Source organism: Polistes canadensis, unplaced genomic scaffold (genome assembly GCF_001313835.1).
Source record: "Polistes canadensis isolate GaletaPanama2010 unplaced genomic scaffold, ASM131383v1 scaffold_195, whole genome shotgun sequence".
NCBI lineage: Eukaryota > Metazoa > Arthropoda > Insecta > Hymenoptera > Vespidae > Polistes > Polistes canadensis.
The window spans coordinates 198,837-207,664 of NW_014569742.1; positions in this window are offsets into that span (position 1 = coordinate 198,837).

Genomic DNA, 8,828 nt, shown 5'->3' on the forward strand with positions numbered 1-8,828 from the left:
AAGAGAAAGAGAGAGAGAGAGAAGGAGAGGAGGGTGTCGAGAAGGGTCGGCATCGTTTAATTGCAACTACGACTCTCACACAAGCTCGACATTTTTATTATTATTATTATTATTAATCGGGTATAATCTTTCCCTAACTCGTCGTCGTGATATTCTCCAATGATTTATCTCAGTCGATTTTAAATAATCTTATATTCATTCGTACAAATTTTTTGGTTTTTTTTTCTTTTTAACAATGATTAAAAAATATATATATATAAGATATAAATATTTACGCAAAGAGTAAAAAGAAAAATTTCAAAATTACGAAAAAAAGATGGATAATTCGTATTAATTAAATGTTTATATATTATGCGTGTGTGTGTGCGTTTTGTATAAATTGAAATGAAAAGAAAAAAATAGAAGATATATGAGAGAATGTAAAAAAAAAAACATGTGAAGAAAGATCGTTTAATTAAATTACTCTTTTTTACTTTTTTTTAAATTAAGATAGACTTGAGAATAAATTAATAAAAATATTGACGAAATTATAATATCACGACGGACTAGAAGAACATCAATTAGTGGAAAAAATAAAAGGATTTATTCTATTAGCCCGATTATTATATTCTTATTAAGTCCATTGCCTTCACTAATGTAATTGAGCGAAAAATCAAATTTTATCCTTAATTCGAAGATAAAAATGATAACAAAATTAACTAATGAAGAAAAAAAAAATAACGATACTAAAACGATATATTGTGAGAAATCATGGATAATATATATATATAATATAATATATAATATATGATATATATATATACACGTAAATAATTTACAAAATTTCTAATAATCTAAGTAAGTCTATTTATTATTTAAGGTATAAATTTTTGCGAAAGAATGATTATATTATTATTATTATTATTATTATTATTATAATACTATTATGTGTACACGATCTGTATCATACTATTATTACCATTATTATTATTAATATTTAACGTTTAATATTAACATTAGTGTAAAGGAAAAAAGAAAGAAAACGAAAAGGAAGGAAAAGAAATTACGAGATGAAGTATTTCGCGAGAATTAGAAGATTCGATTAACACATCTAGTCATTTTGGAGACGATTTACAATTCCTATGCCTGATCTAGTCAAACCAAACCAAAAAAAGAAAAGAAAAAGAAAAAAGAACAACACAATCGACAGATTGTCTCTTTTAAAGTAACGATTAATAATTATTCGCACAAATTTATTTTGATATTTATGTATTTTCATTCATTATCATTTTCTTATTTGTATATAAATAATATTCACTGCTTTGTTCATTTTTCTTTTTTTTTAATCATTATTATTATTATTTATTTATTTATTTGTTTATTTATTTATTCATTTATTTATTTATATGCACGCAACAAATTTTTGTGAAAAGACGATGACAAAAGAATAAAAATCTAATTTCTTTCATTTAATTTTTACCACGCTTTATTATTTTTCTTTAACATTTTGTATCCTCACGTGGTTGGGTAGAAAACAATTTTATTTTCTCGATCAAAAATTTTATTATTATATATATATATAAAAGAGAAAAGTAACTATCATTTGTTTATCGAGGACTCAAAACTTTTCAACCCACCAATCTATACATTAATTATTTTCCTTTTTCTAATTAATATTAATTTGATTATATTCTTGAAGTTTATTTTAACTGTCACTTATGTTACTTGCTTTCACCGATCAAACACTCAAACATCTTTTTTTATGTTACCCAAAGTTAACACCTAAAAATATCGTATTACACAATTGAATTCTTTTCATGCATGTATGTATGTATGTATGTATGGTATGAACATGCCCTGAGGGTTTACCAAAGGATCGATTTGACGTTTTAAAAAAGGGTGTCTCGTTGGATTCTAAGGGTTGACTGCTTTGTCAACTAGTAGGGTCGAGGAGTTGAAAAGTTTGTAACCATTGGACAAATGAGAATTCCAATTGAATAGACAAATAAGTCACCTGTTACACACTGTGTGTGTATGTTTGTTTTCACCAATAACGATCTAAAACGCAATGTAATTTTATTTAACGAGCTTACATTCCGTCAATTTCACACTCGTACGCACACGTTGATATGTGCGTGTATGTGTATCCACGTACTTGCACATACTTATACATACATTACTTACTTACTTACTTACTATTCACTGAATTGTGTTCATTACCGTGAATTTAACTTTCGACACCACGTACGTTTGTGTATTTTAATTGAAATTTCTCCGAGTATATAATATAATACGCGTGTGAATGTATATTAGAAACTAACGTTCGTTCTAATCACATTTCAAGTTATGCTGCCCACCTAACACGTCTAACTCAACGTATTACCATGCAAATTTTCACTTTACTCCCTTCGTTAAAAGGTCTCTTTATCGATAAACGTATATTTACTTTGACAAGGATGTACTTTAAACCATATCGAAGTTATGGCCAAGTTTAAAACAATTAGTATCAATCGTATCACGAGATACGTTGTTCGTTCATGGAAATGTTATTAACATTGCAATCATTTTATTTCTATTATTAATATCGATCCTTACGTTATTAATTAATTATTGTTTAATTAATATATTTCAATATTATATGTCAAAATGATCAAATATTCCAAATAATTTGAGAAAAGAATGAACGAAGTTTTTTCAACGATGTGATCAAATATCCATTGGAATGAATGGAAAAAATATATGAGAAAATAAACACACGATTAAAATATTTCGAATGAATTACGTTGACGCGTTAAATTACAAATACATTTTTCATTGGCACAATGATTTCTATTGAATTAACAAAAAAAGAACGAAAAAGGAAATGTTTCTTTTGACCAGTAAGATAGACAAATAGAAAGAAGAAAAAAGAAAACAAAAAATAAGAAAAGAAGATAATAAAATAATAAAATAGAAATCAGAGAAAAGGAATAAAGTTATAGACGAAAGTGGGATTGAGGAGGGGGTGGGAAAATTTGTTGTCGTCTAAAAGAATGACTGACTGACAGGACGGACAGACAGACAGACAGTTAACCAAAAACGGCGACAAAAGATTGTTCTTCAAAAAGAAAATCAAGAAATAAAATAAAAGAAACGAATAAAAGAGGAAATAAAAGTGTAGGCGTGTGTATTCGCACAGAAGAAAAAGAAAAATAAAGAAGAAAAAGAAAAAGAAAAAGAAGAAGAAGAATAAGTAGTATAAAACGCGCTTGCGCGTTATATTGAAGTTTTTCCTTTTGCTTGATAGCCAAAGAGAGAACGAGAGAGAGAGAACGAGAGAGAGAACGAGAGAGAGAAAGAGAGAGAACAGTCGGGGTCTTTGGTTTGAAAAAGGGAAGAAGGCGGAAGGCACTGGCGATTCCACGTCCTTCTCGAACCAACGACCAATGAGTAAATGACACAGCTAGGTCCCCCTCACCCCCAACCACCCACCCAACCCTCCTCCCTACTACTCAGATACGCAAACACACGGATACTCGTACACACTAAGAAAGAAAAACTTAACCGTCCACTACCAAGACCATCACCCCCACAACTACCCCCTACCCCACACCAACACATCGAGTAAGAGAAAGAGAGAGAGAGAGAGTACACTTCTGAGAGCGATATGTATAAAAATCAATAATATCTTGTGGTTTCCAAGAGAGAGAGAGAGAGAAAGGAAGATAGAAAAATCCGAAAAACGGGGGAGAGACGTGTATTAGCGAGTTGCTGGAGGAGAATTTTGGTACGTGGGGTGGTAAGGTGGTTTAGAGAGAGAGAAAGAGAGAGAGAAAAAGAAAAAGAGAAGAAGGGGTGGTATCAAATGAAGAGGGGTGGGGGTGGCGGGGGGATAGATACGAAAGACGGATTTCCACGATGGACAAAAGACCAGCAATTTTTCATTAAGGATTCTATCGATGATATTCGCTCGGAAAAACTACCCTTCCTCCCTCCCTCCCTCCCTCTCTATCTACCTACCTACCTCCCCTATATGGTGTAAGCAGCTCTTAGGGTTTCGATGAGAAACTTTAGTTAGATGAAAAATACAATCATGTGCTTTAGTGTATCTCTATCCTTAAGTGAAACTAATACACGAGTGAATGTTAGATATTCTTATATAAAACAATAAGAAAGAATAAAAAATAAAGAGAGAGAGAGAGAGAGAGAGAGAGATATCTTAAATATATTACATCGGACCCTCTCTATAACGCGCAATCTTTGTTTTGTATTTACAAGAATATTATTTAATATCAATAGTTGTAGGTATCGATCTTGAATATCCGAGGGAAGGGAACAAGAAAAAATAAAAGACGTAGGCTTATGTGTTATATGCACGTTTGCAGAAATGTTTCTCCCCCACAATAATTTTATTATTTTATAAAATATTAAAATGAAAAAGAATAAAAATAAATAAATAAATAAAGTTCGCGGATATGAAATAAAATAGATACTTGAGAGAAGGGAAGAAAAAAAACACAAGTACAGCCAAACACTATTCGACTTTTGAAATTAATACTAATTGTTATTTATTAAAAAAAATTACATTACACAATGCAAACGTAATTAAATTACAAATAATTATTATCCATCCGTCTTTTCTTTTTTTTGTACACATATATATATATAAAATCTTAATTTCTCGAAGATATAATGGCAACGAGAAAGAACACCACTCCTATTTCCTCGTCATTTATTTAAAGAGCTCGACGGGAGGAGAAAAGGGAAAAGAGCGGGGGTAGGTGAGGGGGGAGGGAGGTTGAAAGAAGGATAGAATAAGGTGGTTCGGAGTCCGAGAAGTTCGTGGTAAATTTAAGAAAGGTATCGAACCGAACGGGACTACTACTCCTCCTTAGTTCCCGGTCCACCCTGTTTCCCCTACTCATCAACCACCCCACAAGCACGGGGTTGTTCTGCTTATACCTACCCAACCCCTCACGAGAAAGTGGATTGCAATTATCAAAGCCTCTTTCTCTTTCTTTCTCTCTCTCTCTCTCTCTCCCTCACACATATATACACACATGTACACACAAACTCACTTTCACTAACTCTCACTTGGCAAGCTCGTTTTCTTTTTCTTCTATACTCCTCTCTCTCTCTCTCTCTCTCTCTCTCTCTCTGTTTCTTTCTTTCTTTCTTTCTTTTCACCCCCTGTTTTCCAGCCACCCCCTTCCGATCCACTTCATCGTCTCGGGAGAACTTGGAAATTTCGTCGAGCTGCCGTAATAACTTCGATAGTTTCTCTTACGAAAGATAAAGGAAAATGGAATGAACATGGGTCTAAAATAGAAAAAAAGAAAAAAAAAAAAAGAAGAAGAAGAAAAGAAAATAATTTGAGTAATCGATATTAAAATTATTCGCGTTAATATTTTCTTTTAAACTTCGAACGAAAAGTTGTATCTTTTAAACTTCGTTCTAAAAATGTTAACCGATTGGGTGGGTGCATTGGAAAAATCATCGATGACGTTGTTACCTAACGAGAAATTAAATGTCATCCGTATAAAATCAATGTCATACATACGATCGATTCGCAAACACGTGCCTGTGACTATACATATATATATATATATATATATATATATTTTTTTTGCAATTTAAAATGTCAAAGAAAAGAAGAAGAGGACAAGAAAAACACGCGAGGATGAAAAAAAAAAAAAATGCACGCGCGACAGAATAAACGAATGACCATATAACACGGATCGATTGCCATAATCGTTACCTATATCTTTCCATCTTTCATTCCGATGATTTATCTGACGGACTCGAGTTTCGTGATTCCTGGCGCGAGTCAAACGAGAAAAAAAAAAAAAAAAGAAACAGGAAAATAAAAAACGGAAAAAAACGGAACAAAAAATCGGGAGGATTGTCGTTCTCGTGATTACGGCGAAAAAAAAAAAAAAAAGAAGAAGAAGCAAAAAACAGCGAAAGGGGGATGAAAACGAGATGAGGGAGGGAGGGAGGGGGGAACCCTTTCGAGGTTGTAAAAAAAAAAGGAGGGGAAGAAAAAAAAAATGAAACGAGAAAAGGAGAGCGGAGGATTTTTTTTACAGTCGAACGAACGGGGTAAAAGAAAAAAAAAATTATCCACGATTCTGGAAAGTGTGAAAAAGAAAGAAACGAAAATATAACGAAAAGAGAGAGACAGAGAGAGAGAAAAAAAAAAAGGAGGAAAAGAAGAAAAGGGTAGAAAGCGCGTAAGGGCCGCCCCTTCCCCCCTACACTTATACCCTTACACCCCGACGAAAAAAAAAAGAATCCTCGTATTTCTGAACTTTTTGGATACCCCTTTGATAAAGAGTCCGCAAAAAAAAGGCAAATAAAAAAAGAAAAAAAGGTAGAAAAAAAAGAGTGAGAGAGAGAGAGGATCGCATAATAAAAGGCGGAGAGGCAACCCTTTATTTATTTAACACGCGTGAATTCCGCGCAAATTCTTTCGCAACAGCCGGCATCATTTTCCATGTATATCGGGGCACACACGTATACACGCGTGCGCGACTGCGACGATAATTTTTACGTATTTCACCCCAAAAACTTTTCATCGGATGAGGCCTCCTCGCCCCATCATCCTAAAATGAACGAACGTACGTATGTACGGGTACGAACGCAAACACGTACACACATATATACTACCACCACTATTAACAGCAACGCGTAAGCGTATACACACGTATGATACGTGGATTTACACAATATTTTGGAAATCTTTTATAAGATTTCAGCGAGATTTTCTCCTCCCCCCTTTCGAAATAGCATAAGCTTAGTTCCGTTATATTGTACGACAATACCTACTCCTCCTGTTCACCCCCCCCTCCTCCCCACTTCACCCCAATACTCGTCCACCTTGTGCCACCTAAGCAACCCCTCGGACACGACAGATGGGAAATAGAATGAGACAGAAAGAGAGAGAAATAGTTATACGCGTATTACCGATCTGGAGGATATATATCGTTGACAAGGAAAAAAAAAGAAAGAAAGAAAGAAAAAAAGAAAAGAAAAAAAGAAAGAGTTTGTAAAACGACAAACAACGAAATCATGGAAACTTTAGGGTTGAATGTTGGAAAAAACGTAGGGAATTACCATTACCATTGTTAAGCTGGATCACGAAGGAACGAATGAACGGCCAACGGATTTACTCGAACACCAACCATCACCATCACCATCACCACCCCTTTTTGCTTGTGCCTTTCTTCTTTCCTTTACTTTTCTAATTTTTCCTATTTCACCCCGTTTATTTCTTTTGTCTACTTTCTTTTTTTTCCTCTCTTTTCTTTTCATGTTTTTTTTTTTCTTTTTTTTATTTATTTTCACGTCATAATCAGCTAGCAACGGCGATGAGTAACAACAACGTTGTTCGTGATCGAAGAATAGAATTTAATTTAATAGGTTTTGTTGCGAAATAACGCGGTTTTTTCCGACTCTCTGATTGTTGAATTATTATTATTTTCTCTTCGTTTAATTTTTCTAAAATGGAAATTTATTCATTACATTGGAGAAATAATATAGGAAATAATAATAATAATTTTCGTTAGATGATTTTGTTCGAACTGTTGACACACTGTCTAGTAACGAGTAAATCTTAAATTACGCTTATTAAACAAGATTTTGGATTAATTGTTCTGAAAGAAAAAAAAAGTAATAACACGGAAAAAAGAGTATACTATTAAATTTGGAAATAAATTTAAAGTCGTTATAAAAAATAAAAAAAATAATTGAAGTAAAATACCCCAAAGAGAGAATAATCGTATAATAATAATTTTGTTTGATTGTCTGTCGTGAAATAAAAAAAAAAAAAAAGAAAGAAAGAAAAAAAAACAAGTAATTCATGAAATAGTTAAAGATAACAAGATAAAGTAATAACGCTTTTGATATTCATAAACGATAATGATTTCCATTGTTGTGTGCACGTGTTATATTTTTTCAAACAAATTTGCACGCATACGTACATGCATACCATATATATACATACATATTGTACACATACACAACAGGTGTAATCTACGTACGCACGTGCAATTACGTGATAATTATATAACTTTTATATTCTTAAAACGTGTAACACGTTTTACGTAATTTCACCTTCTACGTTATACATATATACATACATATATGTATATAAATATAATATATATATATATATTATATACATATATAGAAAAGCATATGACAATAACAACAGACTAGGAAATATAATTGTTATGCGAACTAGCCCGTCTTATGCAATACAGGAAAAAAAGAAAAAGAAAAAAAGAAATAAAACAACATAGTATGAATAACGAATAATATCCTATTAGTAACATAATAAAATTGGTATCATAGTAAGTTCCAACAGCTCGTTGATACGCACAAATCGCATAGCGAATATTCATTAAGTTCCTATTATAAATTAAATAAACGCTATATAGTTCCTTAGTTGAAGCTTTACCGATCTTCTTTGATATCAGGTGGAATGTATTATTATCTAATTAATTACAAGAAAATAAAAAAGTTAACAAAAAAGGAAGAGAATGAGAAAGAGAGAGAGAGAAAAAAAATTGCTCTAAAATAAACTGGACCAAGTGTATATCCTACTTAACTTGTACACACATTCAAGAAAAACAAACAAACAAACGAACAAAAAAATAATATATATATATACGAATCTGTATATTTCCTAAGTATGTGTGTGTATAACGTAAGTCTCTATCATATGAAAAATTAATGCATAAACGTAAAAATTTGCGTTTATGATTTTAAAGAAATTTATGAAATACGATTAAAAAATATTTCTAAGGATATACGTAATACAATGTGAAGTATATATATATATATACTTCACATTGTATTACGTATAT